This window comes from Budorcas taxicolor, chromosome 14 (assembly GCF_023091745.1).
Source record: "Budorcas taxicolor isolate Tak-1 chromosome 14, Takin1.1, whole genome shotgun sequence".
Lineage (NCBI taxonomy): Eukaryota > Metazoa > Chordata > Mammalia > Artiodactyla > Bovidae > Budorcas > Budorcas taxicolor.
In genome coordinates this window covers 13,351,478-13,373,992 of record NC_068923.1, presented here as the reverse complement: position 1 = coordinate 13,373,992, position 22,515 = coordinate 13,351,478, and the positions used below count along the sequence as shown (strand labels likewise).

The window sequence follows — 22,515 nt, the reverse complement described above, 5'->3', positions numbered from 1 at the left end:
GAATTTTCAGCAGTTTTTTTTTTTTTTTTTTTTTGATGAGGGTAGTACATTTAGGATTCTTTCCTTTGGATTTAGAGCTCCTTTTCGAGTCATCAGAATTAGAATTTAAATTTTCTTCCAAAGAATGTGGAGTTATCTTTGAGGATGTTGTGGATATAGATAGGGTAACTGTGTAATTTATCATCCAGAATGGGATGCCTTTTTTGAGAATCATAGGGGGTGCTGTTCATAATTACATCATGACAACAGGTATAAATTGGGACTCCTAGCAGATAGTGATTGCCTCATCAGTTGCGATGTGATGTAATCCTACATCTGTTGGAATCAAGGGAAATGGCTGAATTGACCTTTCCCAGTACCCATCCTAGCTCTTATTGTGTGTTCTCATTTCAACTTGTGTAATAGCTCAAAAACCAGAGGAAGAGCTCTAGGCCTGTGCTGTCCAGCATAGCAACCACTATCCACTTAACTGTTAACCACCTGAAATGAGTCTCTCTTAGTTGAGATGTGCTGTAAATTGCACATTTTATTTTAAACATTCATTGTGAATAAAAAGATTGTAAAATGTTTCATTAAGTTTTAACAATGTAGATTACATGTTGAGGTGATATTTTGGGTATTTTTGGTTAAATAAAACATTAAAATTAATTTCACCTGTTTTTAGTGTTTTTTTTAAGTGGTTCCTTGAAAATTTAAAATTACTTATGTGGCTTGCATTATATTTCCACTGGACAGATGACACTTCTTTTGGATCTATAGTTGAAGTAATTGAAAGTAACTTTCAGAGGATAACTTTCTGTACTGCTAGTCAGATTCTTAATAAGAGATTACTTCAGAGATCATATTAATATGTGGAAAAATATGTAGGTTTTTTTTTTTAATAAAGCAGAGAAAATACTGCAACAAACTTTGGAGCAGTTAGCTGTTCTGTACGCTAAAATCAGACAAAGGAAAAGCAGCTTCACATGGAGAAGTTAGGCTTTTAATTCAGGTGTATGTGGTAGTGTTCTGTTTTTCAATGACTCAAGACTTATGCACTATAGTTTTTCAATAATTTTCATTACCTTTTAAAAATTTCCTACCTAATGTTTTGATATAAATAACTTAAAGTTTGGATTAGGTGGCCTGCTATTCATTTGTAAATTTTTCAGATTACTCTGACTCAACACTTTTGCTTCTAAGGATCTTTCATTTTAACAACTCTTTAATACTGAAGTCTTTTTAATTGCTTGCTAATAATGGTGTATCTCTGAATTATATACATTGTATTGTGTTATTGCATAGGTTTACATTGTTTTTTGTTGTCATTGTATTCTTAAATGTTTTAAGCTTTTAAAGTTTTGTTTTATGTATGCATTGTTCCTGTGTCAGTACAGTATATCTAATTATTGTCAAGCACTTTTGACACTGTTTGATTATATGCACAAAGTTTCACAGCTTAGTCTGATTTCAGGAAGAACGATTATTGAATACTTATATGCTTATTACTAGAAGTACAGTTACCCTGAAGGATGTTCTGTTAGGCCTGGAACTGGCAAATTTATCTTTTAGTCCCTGAGTAATACTGGTGTTCTTACTTACAGTCTTTTTTTAAAATTTCTGTTGATGTGAAAAGTTTTTTTTCATGTGAAAAGTCTCTTTGGTTGAATATTTCTTTTGCTAATAGAAGACTTAGAGCTCTATATTGAAATACTTAAATTTTTTTGAGTTCTGGTTAATACTTGTTTACAATTTCATTGTAAACTTTTAACTTTTTTATTAAGAATCTACAAATAGAAATACTTTCTAAATTTTTCTGTTTTGTTTGCTACAATTATCTTGGTTTTAAAGCAAAACTGTGTTAATGGTATGCATCCATACACTTTGAAGATATATAAGGAAATATGTGTGGGAAATTTTTAAAGCTCCTTGTAGGATTGCTTAGATTTCATTGTGCCATAAAGCAGTGGATTTACCTTGGATTATTTCAGAATTTCTTTGGTCCTTTGGGATATTTGGTTCAGTAAAAGGCCAACATATTTTCTAATGATAGCAAAGTGGAAACATTAAAAAAATTTTTTTTGTAAACTAGTGAAACCCTATTGTAACTTTAAGCTGTTCACAGACTGCTTCAGCTTTTTGATATAAACTAAAAAGGGTAAGCTTCTTACCCAGATGTTTGTACTTGGCTCTCTCAGTTCAGTTCAGTTCGGTCGCTAAGTCGTGTCCGACTCTTTGCGACCCCATGGATCGCAGCACGCCAGGCCTCCCTGTCCATCACCAACTCCCAGAGTTCACTCAGACTCACGTCCATCGAGTCAGTGGTGCCATCCAGCCATCTCATCCTCAGTCGTCCCCTTCTCCTCCTGCCCCCAATCCCTCCCAGCATCTTTTCCAGTGAGTCTTTTCCAGTGAGTCTAGTCAAGGCTGTGGTTTTTCCAGTGGTCATGTATGGATGTGAGAGTTGGACTGTGAAGAAAGCTGAGCGCCGAAGAATTGATGCTTTTGAACTGTGGTGTTGGAGAAGACTCTTGAGAGTCCCTTGGACTGCAAGGAGATCCAACCAGTCCATTCTGCAGGAGATCAGCCCTGGGATTTCTTTGGAAGGAATGATGCTAAAGCTGAAACTCCAGTACTTTGGCCACCTCATGTGAGGAGTGGACTCTCTAGGTTTTTACTAATTGTCTTGACTAAAGCTTTGCAGGATAATGGCTCTTTAGTATTTCTCAGGCCATGGAAAGTTATAGATTATGGTTATTTTGTATCTTTGGTTTTAACAGTGCAAAAGATAGCAAACAATAACTGCTGTCTTGTTCTCCTATGCTGACATAGGTTGGTTGCTGTGGTTGTTAAAGCGCTATTGTTGAATGTCTTCCATTATATTTCTTATATAAATTTTTCATTATATTTCATCGTCTCCAGAAATCCTGGAGAAGCTTTAACAGTTTTAAAAATAGGAAAGACACATGGAGGCTCACCTTTAGTGCTGTCAGATGCCCAGAGTTAGGATGCTCACTGTTTAATCTTGAGAGATAAGCAGTAGATTTCTGATCCTCTTGGGTGCTTTTGACTCTAAAAGTATTTATGTAAATGTAGTGTTTGTGTATGGTTTTTAGATTTGCCTGGTAATAAATTTAAAAAATATTCTAATAATTGAGGAAACCCTTTAAATTTGGAAAGTGTTCGATCTTGACGATGAAACCAATTATTTGTATTCTTAAAAATTCCTGTTATCTTTAAAATAAAAATAATACTTCCCAAGTAATAGGTTCAGGATATTGACTATATTGGTTAAATATACTACATTAGGAATGTATTAAAAATCATTGAAGTGCTGTTTGAAAAACTGACATTGTCAGTGTAATAAAGAAATGTTAATTTTATCTCTTACTTAACAACCATGATTCATAAGTGTGAAACAAATCTTGTATTTATGAAACCATTTCTTTATGTGGTAGAAGAGAAATGTTCAGTGGCTGTAATTTGATTTATTTCCTTGAGACCAGGAGGAGGAGGGATGCGCTGTAGATAATATGGATATGCCAAGGAGCCTTTCATTTAGGTAGTGCTTGTAGCTATTGCATCCTTGAGTGAAACCAGGATGTCCTTTCCAGGCTATATCATTGCTTAAAAAACCATCACTGACTGAATTAAAAAAGAAAAAGTCCCTAATTTAGCATGGTTTTGGAGATTAAAAGTATCAAACAGTCGTTGAATTCAGTAGCTTACATATTTGCCAAGAGTTGATTCATATCGTGTGGCTAGGTGTTTTTTCAGTTGTAAAGAAGTTCATATTGTATAGTTTTTCCAGTTGTAAATTTCTGCTACCATGTATGTGTGATAGTTGTTTCCTATCAAGAATGCCACTGGTAATTTATGACATCAAGTAGAGTTGTTTAATAAGAATTTTAGCTTGTGCTGCTTTTCTTCTAAGCCAAGTATTGTTAATACATGTTAAAACTAGTTTTACAAGCTGCTCAGCAGTAGTGTAATTTGGGCCTTTTTTTTTTTTTAGCACACAGATTTTTAACTTTTAAACATAGTTCTGTAGTTTGGGGCTCCTTCATCATTAAAGGCAAAATTCATCTGTGTAATATTAAAAAATTATGGTACTTGTTCTGAAAAGATGATTGTTCTTTTTGCCTCACTGAGATTTGTTTAGAAGGTATTTACAGCTTTTTATGGCTTCATGCTGCTCTTGGACAACATTTCCAGTCAGTACGTTGAACTAAACACAGTGGACCCTTGGTTCAGTAAGATTCAGTTGGCAGATAGTAGTTTTTGTTTTCCTTATTTGTATGTTGTATCGGCAGCAGATGGTGCCCATTTATTAAATTTGTAGATCCAACTTCACATATGCATTCATTACATATTTGTACTGGGGTCTTTTTTCCATTAATATTATTTTTCTGAATAGTAGTGTTCACTGATTTTTTTTTTTAAACTTCAGTGCTTTAGTGACCATCTCTTTGCCATTGATCTTATTTTTGAGTTACACTTGAATAATAAAATACAAATTTAGTACATGTAAAGTAGCTATGCAAATGAAATGACAGTATATTGGTTAAGACAAAATGTATACCCTTTAGTTGAATGTTAGTAAAGAGTAACTGATCAACCTTGTAAGAACATTCATAGCTTTTAAGGATAGAGATTTTTTTCTGTTGAGATTGATGATTAATATTATATGTTTTGAGTTAGAGGGGTTTCAGTGAAATTCGGGTGTGTATGCGTGTTGAGTCATGCCTGACTCTTTGGACCCCATGGGCTGTAGCCCGCCAGGATCCTCTGTCCATGGGATTCTCCAGGCAAGGATACTGGAGTGGGCTGCCCGTGCCCTCCTCCAGGGGATCTTCCCAACTCAGGGATTGAACGCATGTCTCTCTATATCTACCTGCATTGACAGGGGGTGGTTCTTTACCACTAACGCTATCGGGAGAACAAACGAGAGAGGCAAACACTTTGTACAATCAGTGGAGAAGAGAAAATACTGGAAAGTGGAAACAGAGGACAAAACAGCAGTCATAGATTTTTGAAAGTTTGTCACTTGGACAAGAGATTTGACTCTTTTATGAATAATAGGAAAGAGAGGGGGCAGAGTTTGATCGGCTGAAAGGGAGAACTTGGGATTCCCTCAAGATAGAATGATAGGTTCCCTGGGGTTATGGGATTTATGCCTTTGCTGGGTGTGACCCCTTGGCCCAGGTTTTTCATTGGGGAATTTTGTCCAACAGAGTTTCTGTCAGGTGACCTTTCATGGCCAGTGTCCTCCCAGAGTCCTCTGTCATTGTCTGTCCCAACATAAAGTGCCTGTTATTTCTTATTAAAAATTAAATTATGTTAACTTTAATATAAATCTTGTTTGTAGACTTAATGTATTTCATTGCTTCTTTAAATTATTTGAAATACAACTTGAAAAGCAGTGATAACTACTTTTATGTAAGCAACTTTCATTGCTCTTAATTCACTGATTCTTTCCATCTTATTTCTTATTCCCTCACTGTATTCAATTCAGACATTTTAAATAGATAGTCAATTCTTCACACACATGTATTTTTCATTAATCATTGCCACAAGTCATCCTTAACTACCAAAATAACAAAATTGAACTCAGAGATAAAACAAATAAGCCCTTTAACACAAACATTAAAATGCCAGTTTCTAAATTCAGAAAATGAAGAGAGGAAATTTTTGGCCCAACCAGAGTTCTCCAGTTTATGGTTTTAGTTGGTATATTTTGTGGCCTTTCTGTTTTACCTCTATTTGATTCAGTTGACTTTTGCTTTTCTTAGTTTGATATAGTATAAAGCAGGACATATTTTAATTTTACTTTACATTGACTGAGAATTTAATTTTCTGTCTTGTAAGTTTAAAATGTGGAATAAAATTAATCATGTGTTCGTCACTATATTCCTAATATCTTTCGGTTTCTTCCTTTCCCCTGTTACTTAAAATTTGCTCTGTGTTATTATTATTTTTAGTTTCTGGCTGTCCTGGGTCTTCAGTGCTGCACACAGGCTTTCTCTGGTTGCGGTGAGTGGGAGCCACAGCCGTGCGCAGGCTGCCCTTTGCTGTGGCTTCTCTGGTGTGGAGCGTGGGCTCCCGGGCGGGGACTTCAGTCAGGACTCTCAGGCTCAGTAGTTGTAGCTTGCAGAATCTAGGACGGGGGCTCAGCAGTTGGGGTGTGCTGGCTTAGTTGCCCTGAGGCGTGTGGAATCTTTTAAGACCAGGGATTGGCAGGTGAATTCTTTAACACTGGACCACCAGGGATGTTCCAGTGTTATTTTTTAGCTTGCATTTCTGAACTGTTATAGAACAGACTTCTTTACCCACGGTCCTGGGCATAGTTCTGAGTTTACTGAAACTACCTGCTCCCAGCGCCTTCTGTCACTGTCCTGTTCTGTCTGCGTTTGCCATGCTCCAGGCTTGTACACCTGTCATCCCTGAGTGTCTTTGCTCTCCTTGAGTGAAGCTGTTGTTTTCCTGGATGTCAGTTTCTTTAGCTATGCCCTCTTTACTTAATGACATCCTTAGTACATTTCTAATAGTATTACACTTGACTGATAATTTGCCTTTATAGAAACAAAATTGAATATCACTTTCCTTAAAATTTTGTAACTGGTATTCCTGATGGGTTGGCTGCTTGGGTTTGTATGAGGTTTGTTGCTTTGTTAGGTGGCCTTTTCTGTACCCTACCCTGCTTTCAGTTTAGTTGCTCCGTTGTGTGTGACTCTTTATGACCCCATAGACTGCAGCATGCCAAGCTTCTCTGTCCATCACCAGCTCCTGGAGTTTATTCAAACTCATGTCCATTGAGTTCATGATGCCATCCAACCATCTTATCCTCTGTTGTCCCCTTCTCCTCCCATCTTCAGTCTTTCCCAGCATTAGGGTCTTTTCCAGTTAGTCAGTTCTAGCATCAAGTGGCCAAAGTATTGGAGTTTTGGCTTCAGCATCAGTCCTTCCAATGATTATTCAGGACTGATTTCCTTGACTGGTTGGATCTCCTTGCAGTCCAAGGGACTCCAATACCATATTACTAGCAAATCATTACTTTGCTAGTGTGTGAGATGAGTGCAATCGTATGGTAGTTTGAGCATTGTTTGTCATTGCCTTTCTTTCGGATTGGGATGAAAACTGACCTTTTCCAGTCCTGTGGCCACTGCTGAGTTTTCCAAATTTGCTGGCATATTGAGTGCAGTTTCTCCAGTACCACAGTTCAGAAGTGCTCAACTCTTTTTAAGTCCAACTCTGACATCCAAACATGGCTACTGGGAAAACCATAGATTTGACTAGATGGACCTTTGTTGGCAAAGTAATGTCTCTGCTTTTTAATATGCTCTCTAGGTTGGTTGTAGCTTTTCTTCCAAGAAGCAAACGTCTTTTAATTTCATGGCTGCAGTCACCATCTGCAGTGATTTTGGAACCTAAAAAAATGAAGTCTGTCACTGTTTCCATTGTTTTCCCCCATCTATTTGCCATGAAGTGATGGGACCAGCTCCTGGTCTTGTTTTTGCTGACTGTATAGAGCTTCTCCATCTTTGGCTGCAAAGAATATAATCAGTCTGATTTCGGTGTTGACCATCTGGTGATGTCCATGTGTAGTCTTCTCTTGTGCTGTTGGAAGAAGGTGTTTGCTATGACCAGTGTGTTCTCTTGGCAAAACTCTGTTAGCATTTGCCATGCTTCATTCTGTACTACAAGGCCAGATTTGCCTGTTACTCCAGGTATCTCTTGACTTCCTACTTCTGCATTCCAGTCCCATATAATGAGAGGGGCATCTTTTTTGGGTGTTAGTTCAAGAAGTGGGTGGGCCTCATCAAATCAGTTGAAGGCCTAAAGAGAAAAAAAAGTAGAGGTTCCCCAAGTAGGAGGGAATTTTGTCTCCAAACTGCCTTCAGACTCAAGCTGCAACATCAGTTCTTCCCTGGGTTTCCAGTCTACCTTGAAGGTGTGGGTTCACTAGCCTCTGCTGCTGCTGCTAAGTCGCTTCAGTCGTGTCTGACTCTGTGTGACCCCATAGGTGGCAGCCCACCAGGCTCTCCCGTCCCTGGGATTCTCCAGGCAAGAACACTAGAGTGGGTTGCCATTTCCTTCTCCAATGCGTGAAAGTGAAAAGTGAAAGTGAAGTCGCTCAGTCGTGTCCGACTCTTCGCGACCCCATGGACTGCACCCTACCAGGCTCCTCCACCCATGGGATTTTCCAGGCAAGAGTACTGGAGTGGGGGTGCCATTGCCTTCTCCGTCACTAGCCTCTATAATTATATAAAACTTTTCTTAAGATAAGTCTCAATCAGTCAAGCAAGCAATCTCGTGTGCTCTCCATACACACACATTCCATTTTCTCCGTAAAATCTGATGAGAGGTAGGAGAGATTTGCAAACTCTGAGAAGTCTGTTCATAGGTTTATTACTAACAAAACTAGCAATCTAACTTATAGGTTAAGAAATTTTGAACAGAAGGGAACAAATGCCAACTGACCACAGAAGAAACAAACAATAAGGTAAAATTCAACACTGACAAAAGCTAGAGAGCAATATACAGGATTCCAAAATCCATTAAGTAAGAATTACTGGGTGTCAGAAATTTTATATCCATTATGGAATGATAGAGGGTACTGACAGTGAGTTAGGCTAGAAATATGGAATTAACTTAAGGACTAAATACTGAGAAGTCAACTTCACACCTTCCCTGACTTCAGCACCCAGTAAAGCCAATAGCCAAGCACTGAACTCCAATCAAGGAAGTATCTTCTTAACCCTAAACTGAAAGTGAATGAACAAGCTGCAGGAAACAAGACCACAACCTCGTAATAATAAGGAGCTTCTCTCCCTGACATTCAGAGGTTCTTAAAATAACCATAGGATTATCCAGTTGAAGCCCACTTATCCCACAGCAAAATTTAACATTAATTTTCTATTTCCTCCCATTTTAAACAGCAAGCGACCAAAAAATAATCACTTAGGGGAAGTCTGCAACATTATGGGAAACATCAAAATAAACAAATAGAAAAAACAAATTCACACTATAAAGAAACTCTTACTATATACCTATTCCTCTTGATGAAAGTGAAAGTGGAGAGTGAAAAAGTTGGCTTAAAGCTCAACATTCAGAAAACGAAGATCATGGCATCTGGTCCCATCACTTCATGGGAAATAGATGAGGAAACAGTGTCAGACTTTATTTTTGGGGGCTCCAAAATCACTCCAGATGGTGATTGCAGCCATGAAATTAAAAGACGCTTACTGCTTGGAAGAAAAGTTATGACCGACCTAGATAGCATATTGAAAAGCAGAGACATTACTTTGCCAACAAAGGTCTGTCTAGTCAAGGCTATGGTTTTTCCAGTGGTCATGTATGGATGTGAGAGTTGGACTGTGAAGAAAGCTGAGCACCGAAGAATTGATTCTTTTGAACTGTGGTGTTGGAGAAGACTCCTGAGAGTCCCTTGGACTGCAAGGAGATCCAACCAGTCCATTCTGAAGGAGATCAACCCTGGGATTTCTTTGGAGGGAATGATGCTGAAGCTGAAACTTCAGTACTTTGGCTACCTCATGCGAAGAGTTGACTCATTGGAAAAGACTTTGATGCTGGGAGGGATTGGGGGCAGAAGGAGAAGGGGTTGACAGAGAATGAGATGGCTGGATGGCATCACTGACTCGGACATGAATCTGAGTGAATTCCGGGAGTTGGTGATGGACAGGGAGGCCTAGTGTGCTGCGATTCATGGGGTCACAAAGAGTCAGACACGACTGAGCGACTGAACTGAACTGATCCCTGGAGAAGGAAAGGGCAATCCACTCCAGTATTCTCACTTGGAGAATCCCATGGACAGAGGAGCCTACGGTCCATAGGGTCGCAAAGAGTCAGACACGACTGAGGTGGCTTATCACAGACACACGCGCTATGCTCCTATGACAACAGAGCACTTTAAAATGTTACAGATAAAGAGAACAGTTCTCAGAAACCGTAACTGTCAAAATTACATATTTAAAGAGATGGAAAATATGTCAGTGAATCTTTAAAAAGACACAAAGCAAAATGATGGAAAAGATGCAAGAAAGAGATAAGAAAAATGGGCAATTAATCCAAAAGGGCCACCAGCTACTAGAGTTTGCAGAAAAAACATGAGAAAACTTCCCAGAACTAAAGGGATCACTCTTCAAATGAAAAGGCCCACCAAGTGCCAGCAAAAATAAATCAAAGACTAAACACCAAAAGATAAGAACGTCCTAAAGCTGGTACAGACTGTGGCTCAGATCATGAACTCCTTATTGCCAAATTCAGACTTAACTTGAAGAAAGTAGGGAAGTCCACTAGACCATTCAGTTAAGATCTAAATCAAATCCCTTATGACTATACAGTGGAAGTTAGAAATAGATTGAAGGGATTAGATCTGGTAGACAGAGTGCCTGATGAACTATGGAATGAGGTTCGTGATACTGTACAGGAGACAGGGATCAAGACCATCCCCAAGAAAAAGAAATGCAAAAAGGCAAAATGGCTATCTGAGGAGGCCTTTAAAACACCTATGAAAAGAAGAGAAGCAAAAGGCAAAGGAGAAAAGGAAAGATATACCCATTTGAATTCAGAGTTCCAAAGAATAGCAAGAGGAGATAAGAAAGCCTTCCTCAGTGATCACTGCAAAGAAATAGCAGAAAACAATAGAATGGGAAAAACTAGAGATCTCTTCAAGAAAATTAGAGATACCAAGGGAATTTTCATGCAAAGATGGGCACAATAAACAATAGAAATTTTATGGACATAACAGAAGCAGAAGATTTTAAGAAGAGGTGGCAAGAATACGCAAAAGAACTGTACATAAAAGATCTTCAAGACCCGCATAATCATGATGGTGTGATCACTCAGCTAGAACCAGGCATACTGAAATGCACAGTCAAGTGGGCCTTAGGAAGCATCGCTACAAAGCTAGTAGAGGTGATGGAATTCCAGTTGTGCTATTTCAAATCCTAAATGATGATGCTGTGAAAGTGCTGCAGTCAATATGCCAGCACATTTGGAGACCTCAACAGTGGCCACAGGACTGGAAAAGGTCTGTTTTTGTTCCAATCCCAAAGAAGGGCAGTGCCAAGGAATGCTCAAAACTACTGCACAATTGTACTCATTTCACACACTAGCAAAATTCTTCAAGCCAGGCTTCAACGGTACGTGAACTGTGCACTTCCAGATGTTCAACCTAGATTTAGAAAAGGCAGAGGAACCAGCAATCAAATTGCCAACATCCGTTGGATCGTTGAAAAAGCAAGAGAGTTCCAGAAAAACTTCTACTTTCTCTTTATTGACTGACAAAGCCTTTGACTGTGTGGATCACAGTCAGCTGTGGAAAATGCTTAAAAGAGATGGGAATATCAGACCACCTGACCTGCCTCCTGAGAAATCTGTATTCAGGTCAAGAAGCAACAGTTAGAACTGGACATGGAACAACAGACTGGTTCCAAATCAAGAAAGGAATACATCAAGGCTATATATTGTCACCCTGCTTATTTAACTTACATGCAGAGTACATCATGAGAAATGCCGGACTAGATGAAGCACAAGCTGGAATCAAGATTGCCGAGAGAAATATCAATAATTTCATATGTGCAGATGACACTACACTCATGTCAGAAAGCGAAGAACTAAAGAGCCTCTTAATGAAAGTGAAAGAGGCGAGTGAAAAAGTTGGCTTAAAGTTCAGCATTCAGAAAAGTAAGATCATGGCATCCGGTCCCATCACTTCATGGCAAATAGATGTGGAAATGGTGAGAGATTTTATATTTTTAAGCTCCAAAATCACTGCAGATGGTGACTGCAGACATGAAATTAAAGGACACTTGCTTGGAAGAAAAGCTATGACCAACCTAGACAGCATATTAAAAAGCAGAGACATTACTTTGCCATCAAAGGTCTGTGTAGTCAAAGCTATGGTTTTTCCAGTGGTCATGTATGAATATGAGTGTTGGACTGGGAAGAAAGCTGAGCACCGAAGAATTGATGCTTTTGAACTGTGGTGTTGGAGAAGACTCTTGAGAGTCCCTTGAACAGCAAGGAGATCCATCTAGTACATCCTAAAGGAAATGAGTCCTGAATATTCATTGGAAGGGCTGATGCTGAAGCTGAACCTCCCAATACTTCAGCCATCTGATGCGAAGAACTGATTCATTTGAAAAGACCCTGCTGCTGGGAAAGATTGAGGGCAGGTGGAGAAGGGGACGACAGAGAATGAGATGGTTGGATGGCATCGCTGACTATGGATTTGAGTAAACTGGCTGTTGGTGATGGACAGGGAGGCGTGGCGTGGTGCGGTTCATGGGGTCGGAAAGAGTCGGACACGACTGAGCAACTGAACTGAACCCATGTTATGTACAATAATCTGCTTCACTCAAACTCTGTTGTTTTAAATCTCATGTTAAAATACCTTCACAGTCACATTTAGGCTGGCACTTCACTAAATATCTGAGTACTGTGGCATAATAAAGTTAATTCAGAACATGATATTCTTTCAGCTTTTATAATTAGTTTATATGTGTTGTCCTGAAACTAGTTTTAATCTCAGGATTTTGGGGAATGTCATTTCATAGGCAGTTTGTAGGCAGAGTCAGCTTATATGGTCCCCAGGTCTTTTCTCTCAGGGATTAGATATAAAGGAAGTTGATAAAATAGTTAATACCATGTGGATGTTAATATGCCAGATACCGTATAGAAGTACTTTGCCAGTGTTATCTCTTTGCTATAGATAAGTAGAAATAATCCCATTTTATAGCTGCATAAACAGATTTTGAGGTAGTTAAGTAATTCCCAAAATTTATAATAAGTCATATTACTTGAACTGGAATAGATTTTCTTCCTGCCTTCAAGTACATGAGTGCTCTTAAAATTAAGACTAGAAAAATTAGAAGATGTTTTCTTTTTTTGTTTTTTAAGGTTTTGTTAGAAGATCAAAGGAGGTGGTAGTAGATATTAAGTACATTTTTTATCTGGAAAAAGAAAAAAAGAAAAAGAGTACAAAGAAGGGAGAGAAGTAGGGCTCCGTAGTGGGACCAGAGATTAAAGTAGGAAATAAAGTACTGTCTGCAGGTGGGGCACTGCTTTGATTCTCAGATTTTTCAAAGTTGTTGAAGAGGAGAACAGTGTAGGTAGAAACAAATCCAATGCCCAGGGAAAGGGAAGCTATTTCTGATATTAAAATTAGATATTTCATTCACAGTTTGATTGTGATGTGATACAATAAAAGAAAATCCTTAACATATTTTCAATGAACATACGACCTTTTCTTGTGGTATCCCTCAATGTGTATCCCAGTAGAATTACAGGGACTAATGGAATGGTCTGACCTAGTCCTAGGTTCGATATTAGGTTATTTTTCAGACAACTCATCTTGGATATCATTTTCAACATCAGATTTCTGAGTATATTGATAGCTCATCTTCTCTGAGAACTGTTGGCAATGCAATTATCTCTCACCTTTCCCCTTCTTTTTTGCCAGCTACGTGCATAGAGAAGCTTTATTTATAAATAAACTGGGCTGTGATGGGATATGAAATTTTAAAGGCACTGGCAGTGACATCTTTGTGAATAGTAGGAGGCTGCTCTGCCCTCCTGTGGAGAGGAGGGCAGAGTCAGGATTTTTCTCAGAAAATGATTTTTGGATTCTCTAACATGTAAATAGGAGAAGCCTAATTTCAGACCTAAGTGAAGATCATTTTATAGCCCATGGTTAAACTGGCAACTTGTTGAGTAAAATTCATAGTCTTCTAAACCCTTTAGTTCCAGTATATATATTATTCTTGGAGTTTTCTTCCAGTCAGGCAGGATTACAGAATCCTTTGTGGCCATTGTCACCATGAGCATTGCCTGGATTCTGTTGGAATTGCTTTAGCCCTGTACTTTGTACTTCTGCCACTTGTACTTTTTCATTATTCTGTTTGCCTTAGTTGAGAATGTTCTGAAAAGATTCCTGGACTGGAGCTACTGTCGTTGGTACTGTCCTTTGTGATCTTTTCTTCCCTAAAATACTGTTTTTCCTTAATTTTGAATCTTTTATCATAAACTTTTGTCTATGTCTCTAGGTCATCTTGAATGATAATTGATTACTCAGTTTATATTTACATAGCAAAGAGGTAAATTGTCAGGGTATGATTATTTAGAAGTTTACTGAAATCAAGGAATCTAAAATGATGACATTATTCTAAACACAATTTTACTCCTTTTGCGTGGTAAAGCTGTTTTCCTGTAACTAGAGTTCAAGATTAGGATGAGAGCAATTTACTGGTTGGCTTGTACAGCTCCAGTGAGTACCAGTCAGAGAATACAGTGTGAATGATGCCCCTTTGAGTGGATAGCAGCCTGGGGTAGTTAAAGGGAGTGAACATTAATTTCTGTTTAGATATTTTAACTTAAAATGATGTCTGATAATTATTTGATTGCAGTGTGGTAATTTAAATAGTTTTATGCTTTCTTTAACAGGAGAAAAGGTACAGCTGAGAAATCTCATTGTAAGACCACTGGTTTGGAAATGTAGTCTAAAATTTGATTTCAGTCTGTGATTATTGAACTACTACCTCCTGGTGGTGGTGTACAAAAAGAGAAAACTATTGCTTGTATTTTAAGTCAGAAAGGCAAGGTATTTTTTTCTCTTGCCAGAGTAAAAATAGTTTAATAATTTTATCACTTTTGTCACAGTCTGGAAATTTTTTGTTGTTATTATTTAAAGATGTAGAATTCATAAAATATGGCTGGTACAATATTTTGAAGAGAATACTTGTCAGATTTTAAAGATATCTTAAATTGTATTTAAAATACAAGAAGAACATAACAGACATGAGTCAGTTTTGAAGATATATAAATTTGAAGTTTCTCTTTAACAAAGTTTAGAATGGTCATATTTTCAGATTGGCTTTTCATAAGTTTTTTAAGTCCGTAACTCTGTTGTTTTAGAGTACTAATGTAGTGAGCCTGATCTGTGAGTCCTAGTTTTGTGCAGAGGTATGAAAGAGAGGTGTTTTTAAATCCTTTATCCTACAGTATTTTGAAAATAATGTGTTATGCTTCTTGTTGACCATCTTTTATTTTCTGAATTCTCTTACCTCGCTACCTCTTCCTTTATTCTCAGCTGAATTCCTTTCAGCCTCATTCTTTATTTGCAGAATGTTTTCTTTTCCCTCCAGAATTAGTTGCTTATTTTATCTATAATGAAAACCAGTTTTTATACCTTATATGGATCATAGCTCAGAATTAAAGCATGTAAGCATATCACATTTGTATATAGCTATTTTTTCCCCTTTTTTCAATATTTATTTTTAATTGATTGACTATTGGTTTACAGTATTGTTTTGATTTCTGTCATACATCAACATGAGTTAACCGTAGCTGCACATACGTCCCCTCCCTCTTAAATCTCCTTGCCACCTCCTACCTGTTCCCACCTCTCTAGGTTGTTACAGAGCCCCAGTGTGAGCTCCCTGAACCTGCAGCAAACTCCCATTGGCTGTCTGTGTACATATGTTAGTGTATATGGGTCCATGCTGCTCTCCATTCATCTCACCCTCTCCCTGTTGTTCCCCACCCTTGTCCATAAGTCTGTCCTCTGTGTCTGCATCTCAATTGCTGCTCTGTTTACAAATTTGTCAGTACCGTGCTTCTAGTTGCCATAAGTATGTAGCTAATTTAAACAAGATCATTAACTCCTTAACAGTTCCACAATTATTTGCATTATTAAATTTTTTCTTTTGTAGGTGATTTTGCAAGTAATTATGTTGGTACATATTAACAGTGCAATAAAAAAGTTTTATGGCACTGTGTGTGGGTAATGGGTAGTATTCTTTGGGCAGAAAGGCTAGTAGTCTATGATTTTGCAATCTGATAGACTAGGGTTCTTAATTTGATAATTGTTTAATGTGGTACCAAAAGATAGAATGTATTTGTAATTATCAAATATTGTTCCATGCTAGATGAGTGAAAGTTGGTACTTAGCTTACTTATTAATCAACATGAATGGCTTATAAACAGCTTGTTAATGTTTAAAGTGGTGAATTATTCTGCTTCGTAGTTTGAAAATAATTTGGGTATAAAGAAACCTAAAGATCCTTGCTTTCTTCATCTTGATTTTTGATTTTCTGTTCCTTTATCTAATTACTCTGATACTTTTATTCTAATTTTTTTTCCCATCATGGAGAAAATTGAATTATGAAATCTCTAAACTCTTTACTTTGCTATCTTTTGCTAGTGAAAAAGGAATTCCGATAAAAGAGCTGTACCTGCAGTTCTTCTTATGAGATCTTGACAGGACTGTTTGACTGACTTTCATTGGTCAAAGAGAGAGATTAGCATGTTTTAGGGCCCTACCCCTGGCCTGCCCTCCTTGTCCTGGAGATGAGTGTACCTGCCAGCCAGAGGAGTTGAATTTCGTAATTCTGTGGCAGTGGCTGCTGCTGCTGCTGCTGCTATGTCGCTTCAGTCGTGTCCGACTCTGCGCGACCCCATAGACAGCAGCCCACCAGGCTTCCCTGTCCCTGAGATTCTCCAGGCAAGAATACTGGAGTGGGGTTGCCATTTCCTTCTCCAATGCATGAAAGTGAAAAGTGAAAGTGGCTATTAAAAATTAGGAAAATCTGGTTACCTGGATTTTTCCATATCATAGATCTAGGCATCCTCGGTCTCCTGGCTGACCCTAGAAGTGCTTTATCTGTTCAAGGCTTTCTGTTCTTTTCCTGGTCTGTTGCTGTCATAGATTTGATTCTCATGGATTGTAACTCACTGGGTCATCTTGATGAAAAAGTTTTGGCCTTTTGGCCTTGGTTTAGGTTCAGCTGGGAGTGACAGGAAACTTCTAAGTAACAGTGGTAATAAAGGAATGCTGCCAGCAGAGAACCCACTTCAGTATTGCCTTTGTGATGGAGTTGCTTCACCCTGAGTCACCCACTCTTCCCAGGGCAGTCTGCATCCAGTGACTGGGTGCTATGGGGGTACAAAAGCTGGTGCCATCATCACAACTCCTGATGACTCACCTCAGGCGGTGATGACTGAACTCAGGAAGATCCCCTCAGCTTCTGAGCTCCCCCCAAGGCTGGCCGAGGCCTTTGTTCCTGCTATACCACATCCCAGCTTTTCCTTCACTCCATCCCTGTTTCCTCCCTTCCCTTCTGCAGACATCTGTCTCAAGAGCACTCCCCAGTGAATCTTCTGCATGGCATGCTGATCCTCCCTCTGTCTGGCTTACTGGCATAGAGTTAAACACCACCGCCACCTGTGTTAGCTAAGTGCATCTTGAAAAAAAATAATTTATTTTTTCATGAAATAGCTCAGAAGAAAGTAGCCTAGAGCTGATGGGGCTCCACAGTGTCAGGGACTTCAGTTCCCTCTTCCTTGCACTATCAGGTGTGATCCTTGGCTCTAGAGTCACTTCATAGTTTATGATGGCTCTTCCAGCTGTCAGGTTGGTGCCTGGCCAGTAAAAGGGAAGGTAAAGGCATGCCCCCTTCCTTTACGATCACATCCTGAGAATTGCATGTACTTGGACAGTGGCCAGATCTGATAGTAGGGTAGATTGAAAGGTGTAGTCTTAATTTGGATGACCATGTGAAATAATAGGAATTCATGAATGAGGAAGGAAGGCTGAATGGACTTTGACCAGCTGCTAGCCAGCGGGCTCAGGCACAGTATCTTTAGTTCACTCTGTTCAGGCGCTGAGATCAGGACCTGTTTTTAATGATAGGTCTGTGCCAGCTCACAGATCTACCTGGGTTTAAATACTTAACCTGTTTTCAGAACTGAACCTGCTATACTCTTCAAAGATTTTTCTAGGGTGAGTGTATGTTTTTCACTCCTAACTAATAGAACATGGGTCTTAGTTTGTATAACGACTTTCCAGATAGCTCAAATGGTTTAGAATTTGCCTGCAATGTGGAGACTCCTTGGGTCAGGAAGATCCCCTGGGGAAGGACATGGCAAACCACTCCAGTGTTCTTGCCTGGAGAATCCCATGGACAGAGGAGCCTGGTGGGCTACAGTCCATGGGATTGCAAGGAGTCAGACACAACTGAGTGACTAACACACTTAGTTTGTGAAGTTTAGGTCTTTGTTGATAAATCATCATATAAAAAGTTTTAGCCGGAGAATGATTCTTGTATTGTTGCACCCTGAAGAGGGGGTGGGTGTCAGAATTGTTGCTCCTGTACCAGAAGCTTCATTTCATTAAGGGACGATATCCAGACCTTCTGACTGTAAATGCTTATCAGTAAAACATTTTAAAGCGCTCATTCATCCTTATATGTGAGTTTATATACTTGTCCTACTTTGTTGTTTAGTCACTCAGTTGTGTCAGACTCTTGCGACCCCATGAACTGCAGCATGCCAGACTCCTCTGTCCTCCACTATCTCCCAGAGTTTGATCAGATTCATGTCCATTGAGCCAGTGATGCCATCCAGCCATTGAATCCTCTGCCCTCGCCTTCTCCTTCTGCCTTCAATCTTTCTTGGCATCAGGATCTTTTCCAGTGAGTCAGCCAGCTCTTCTCATCAAGTGGCCAAGTATTGGAGCTTCAGCTTCAGCAGCTGTCCTTCCAATGAATGTTCAGGGTTGATTTTCTTTAGGATTGACTGGTTTGATCTCTTTGCCATCCAGGGGACTCTCAAGACTCTTGTCCAGCATCACAATTTGAAAGCATCAGTTCTTCAGCACTCAATCTTTATGGACAAACACTCACATCCATATATGACTACTGGAGAAACCATAGCCTTGATTATACAGACTTTTGTTGGCAAAGTATGTCTCTACTTTTTAATATGGGATCTAGGTTTGTCATAGCTTTCCTTCTAAGGAGCAAGCATCTTTTATTTCATTCCTGTAGTCACTACCTAGAGTGATTTTGGAGTTCAAGAAGATAAAATCTGTCATTGCTTCTGCCTTTTCCCCATCTATTTGCCAAAGTGATGGGACCAGATGCCATGATCTTCGTTTTTTGAATGTTGAATTTTAAGCCCGCTTTTTCACTCTTCTCTTTTCACCCTCATCAAGAGGCTCTTTAGTTCCTCTTCACTTTCTGCCATTAGAGTGGTGTCATCTGTATATCTGAGGTTGTTGATATTTCTTCTGGCAATCTTGGTTCCAACTTGTGATTCATCCAGCCTGGCATTTCACATGATGTACTCTGCATATAAATTAAATAAGTGGGAACCTTGTCATACTCCTTACTCAGTTGTGAACCGGGCTGTTGTTCCATGTCTAGTTCTAACTGTTGTTTCTTGACTTGCATACACATTTCTCAGGTCAGATGGTCTGGTACTCCCATCTCTTTTAAGAATTTTCCACAGTTTGTTGTGATCCACACAGTCAGAGGCTTTAGTGTAGTCAGTGGAGCAGAAGTAGATGTTTTTTTCTGGAACTTCTTTGATTTCTCCATGATCCAATGGATGTTGGCAATTTGATCTCTGGGTCCTTTGCCTCTTTGGAAACCCAGCTTGTATGTCTGGAGTTTCTCGGCTCACACACTGCTGAAACTTAGCTTGAAGGGTTTTGAGCATGGAAATGAGCACAGTTTTATTTATTTTAAATTTATTTTTTAAATGCGGAAAATTGCTTTACAATGCTGTATTGGTTTCTGACATATAGCAACACTAATCAGCCTTAATTGCATATACATCCCCTTCTCCTTGAGCCTCCTCACCCCTCATCCTAACCCTCTAGGTCATCACAGCATCAGGCTGGACTCCTCATGTTGTATAACAGCTTCCCATCAGCTGTCTGTTTTACACATGATAGTGTACAATGTCAGTGCTACTTTCTCCTTTCAGTTCACTCTCCCCTTCCTCTGCTGTCCCCACATGTCCGGACTTCCATCTGTATTTCCATTCCTTCCATGCATTCATAAGTTCATCAGTACCATTTTTCTAGATTCCATGTGTATGTGTTAATATATGATATTTATTTTCCTCTTTCTGATTTAGTTCACTGTGTATAACAGGCTCTGTTTCATTCATCTCACTACCACCGACTCAATCAGTGGATACCTAGGTTGCTTCTGTGTCCTGGCTATTGTAAATAGGGCCGCAGTGAATTTGGGGGTACACGTGTCTTTTAGATTTGTGGTTTTCTTAGGGTATATGCCCAGTATTGGGATTTCTGGGTCATATGGTAGATTAAGTTCTAGTTTTTTAAGAAATTTCTATACTGTTTTCTGTAATGGCTGTATCAATTTATGTTCACACCAACAGTGCAAGAAGGTTCCCTTTTCTCCTTATCCTATCCAGCATTTATTGTTTGTAGATTTTTGACGATTGCCATTCTGAATGATGTTGATTTGCATTTCTCTAACAGTGATATTGACCATCTTTTCATGTGTTTATTGGCCATCTGTATGTCTTTGGAGAAATGTCTAAGTCTTCTGCCCATTTTTTGATTGGGCTGTTTGTTTTACTGATACTAAGCTGTATGAGCTGCTTATATATTTTGAAAAGTAATCCTTTGTCAGTTGCTTCCTTTGCAATTATTTTCTTCCATTCTGAGTGTTGTCTTGTGTATTGTTTCCTTTGCTGTGAAAAATGTCTATGTTTATTAGGTTATGTTGATTTTTTTTCCTCCATTTCTCTAGGAAGTGGGTCACAAAGGGTCTTGCTGTGGTTGATGTCAAAGAGTGTACTGCCTGTGATTTCCTCTAAGAGCTGTATAGTTTGTGGTCTTATGTTTAATTCTTTAATCTATTTTGAGTTTATTTTTGTTTATGGTGTTAGGAAGTGTTCTCTTCATTTTTTTACATGTAGCTGTCTAGTTTTCCCGCAGTTCTTATTGAAGAGGTTTTCTTTTCTTCACTGTATATTCTTGCCTCCTTTTTCAAAGACAAGGTGCACATCGGTGTGTGGGTTTATCTCTGGGCTTTCTGTCTTGTTCCATTCTTCTGTATTTCTGTTTTTGTGCCAGTACCATACTGTCTTGATGACTGTAGCTTTGTCATATAGTGTAAAGTAAGGAAAGTTGATTCCTACAGCTCCATTTTTCTTTCTCAAGATTATTTTTGCTGTTTGGGTTCTTTAGTGTTTCCATATGGGTCTCTTGGTGGCTCAGCTGCTAAAGAATCCACCTGCAATGCAGGAGACCTGGGTTTGGTCGCTGGGTTAGGAAGATCCCCTGGAGAAGGGAATAGCAACCCACTGCAGTATTTTTGCCTAGAGGATTCCATAGATAGAGGAGCCTGGTGGGCTACAGGCCATGGGTTTGTGAAGAGTTGGACACTGCAAAAATTTTAATAGTCATTTCCCATTTCATTAAAATTACTGCAAGCAGTCTGTTTAAAAGTTTTTAAAAATATATGTAAAAAGAGCTACATTGATAACATCCTTAAGTATTGCAGAATGCTGCAGGCAAACAAATGAGATTAAAGGTGTCAACTTTTTTCATTTTATGAAATTCTTTTCTCTCATGAAGCTAGCGAGGTATCATGTCAGTTTGATTTAATTTTGGTAAAGTTTAATTTCTTTTTAGTTTTTAGCTCACAATATACATAGTGATATTTTCTCTTTGGACATAGATTGATTTTGTATGTACCCCTTTAGGTCTTCCTGGCAAATGTATACTTAAGTCTAATGAAAGCTGTTATACAGGTGTCTGTTGAAAGAAATGGTAAAGCATTTTATTTAGAGGCACTACTGTTTGAATATATAATGACTATTTCTTCATACCTTTCCCCTGAAGTGTTTTACCAAATGTTTTGTTAAGTGTTTTGTTTGCCTGACAATCTTTAAACTTCATTAAGAATCGAGGAACTCCTAGTAAAATGTCAATATTTGTAGCTCATTCAGTTTATTGATATAATCCTTGACCTCACCTTGGTGTCTTACATGTATTTTTCTTTTGCTTAATTTTTCTTACCTTTTTTTCAAAAAGATATTACCTTATATTGTATATCTTTTTAAAAGCCACTTTAAGTCTGTTTTGAAAAAAGATGGACTATAAATCAGTTAAATGCTGTTTAGATATCTAATTAAGGACATACTTTCATCTTGGCCTTTTTTGTTCTGAAACTTTGTAGTTTGAAAACTAAAGACATACTGAAGCAAAGAATAGTAGAATATACACACATTTACCCATCACCAAGATTCACCTCTTAATGTTTTGCTGTATTTTCTGCATCCATTTATCAGTTTACTTATTTATCCAGTTCTTCTGCCCAATTAGTTTAACTTCACCATGTATTTCCAGAAAAAGGATTTCTGCATAGCAGTGTCTACACTGAAAAAATAGTTTCCAAAAATCTCATACGTATCCATATTCAAATTTGCCATTTGTCCCCTAAATACCATTTTCACTTGATTTGCAGTCAAGGTCCTAGTCTTTAGTTTCATATCTGAGGCCTCCCACACACTTTTCCAGTGATACTGACTTTGAAGAGATAAGACCAAAAATGTCTATAAGGATTATGCCAAATTTTGGAGTGTGTGTGTGTGTGTGTGTGTGTGTGTGTGTGTGTAAGTAATGTCAGTTGGCTTGTTCCTCTGTTTCTTCAATTTCCTGTAAATTGTAAGTTAGGTTTTAAATAAACTTGA

General features: G+C 38.5%; 1 protein-coding gene across 1 annotated transcript in view; it reads left to right on the top strand.

Annotated features, from left to right (window-relative positions):
- Positions 1-5,981: 5,981 nt before the first annotated feature.
- The window catches only part of PHF3 (PHD finger protein 3), a 71,119-nt gene continuing 54,585 nt past the window's right edge, over positions 5,982-22,515 (top strand). Inside the window, exon 1 of the mRNA XM_052651525.1 lies at positions 5,982-6,012. The gene's annotated coding sequence lies outside the window, so the exon portion shown is untranslated. The remainder of the gene's footprint in view (positions 6,013-22,515) is intronic.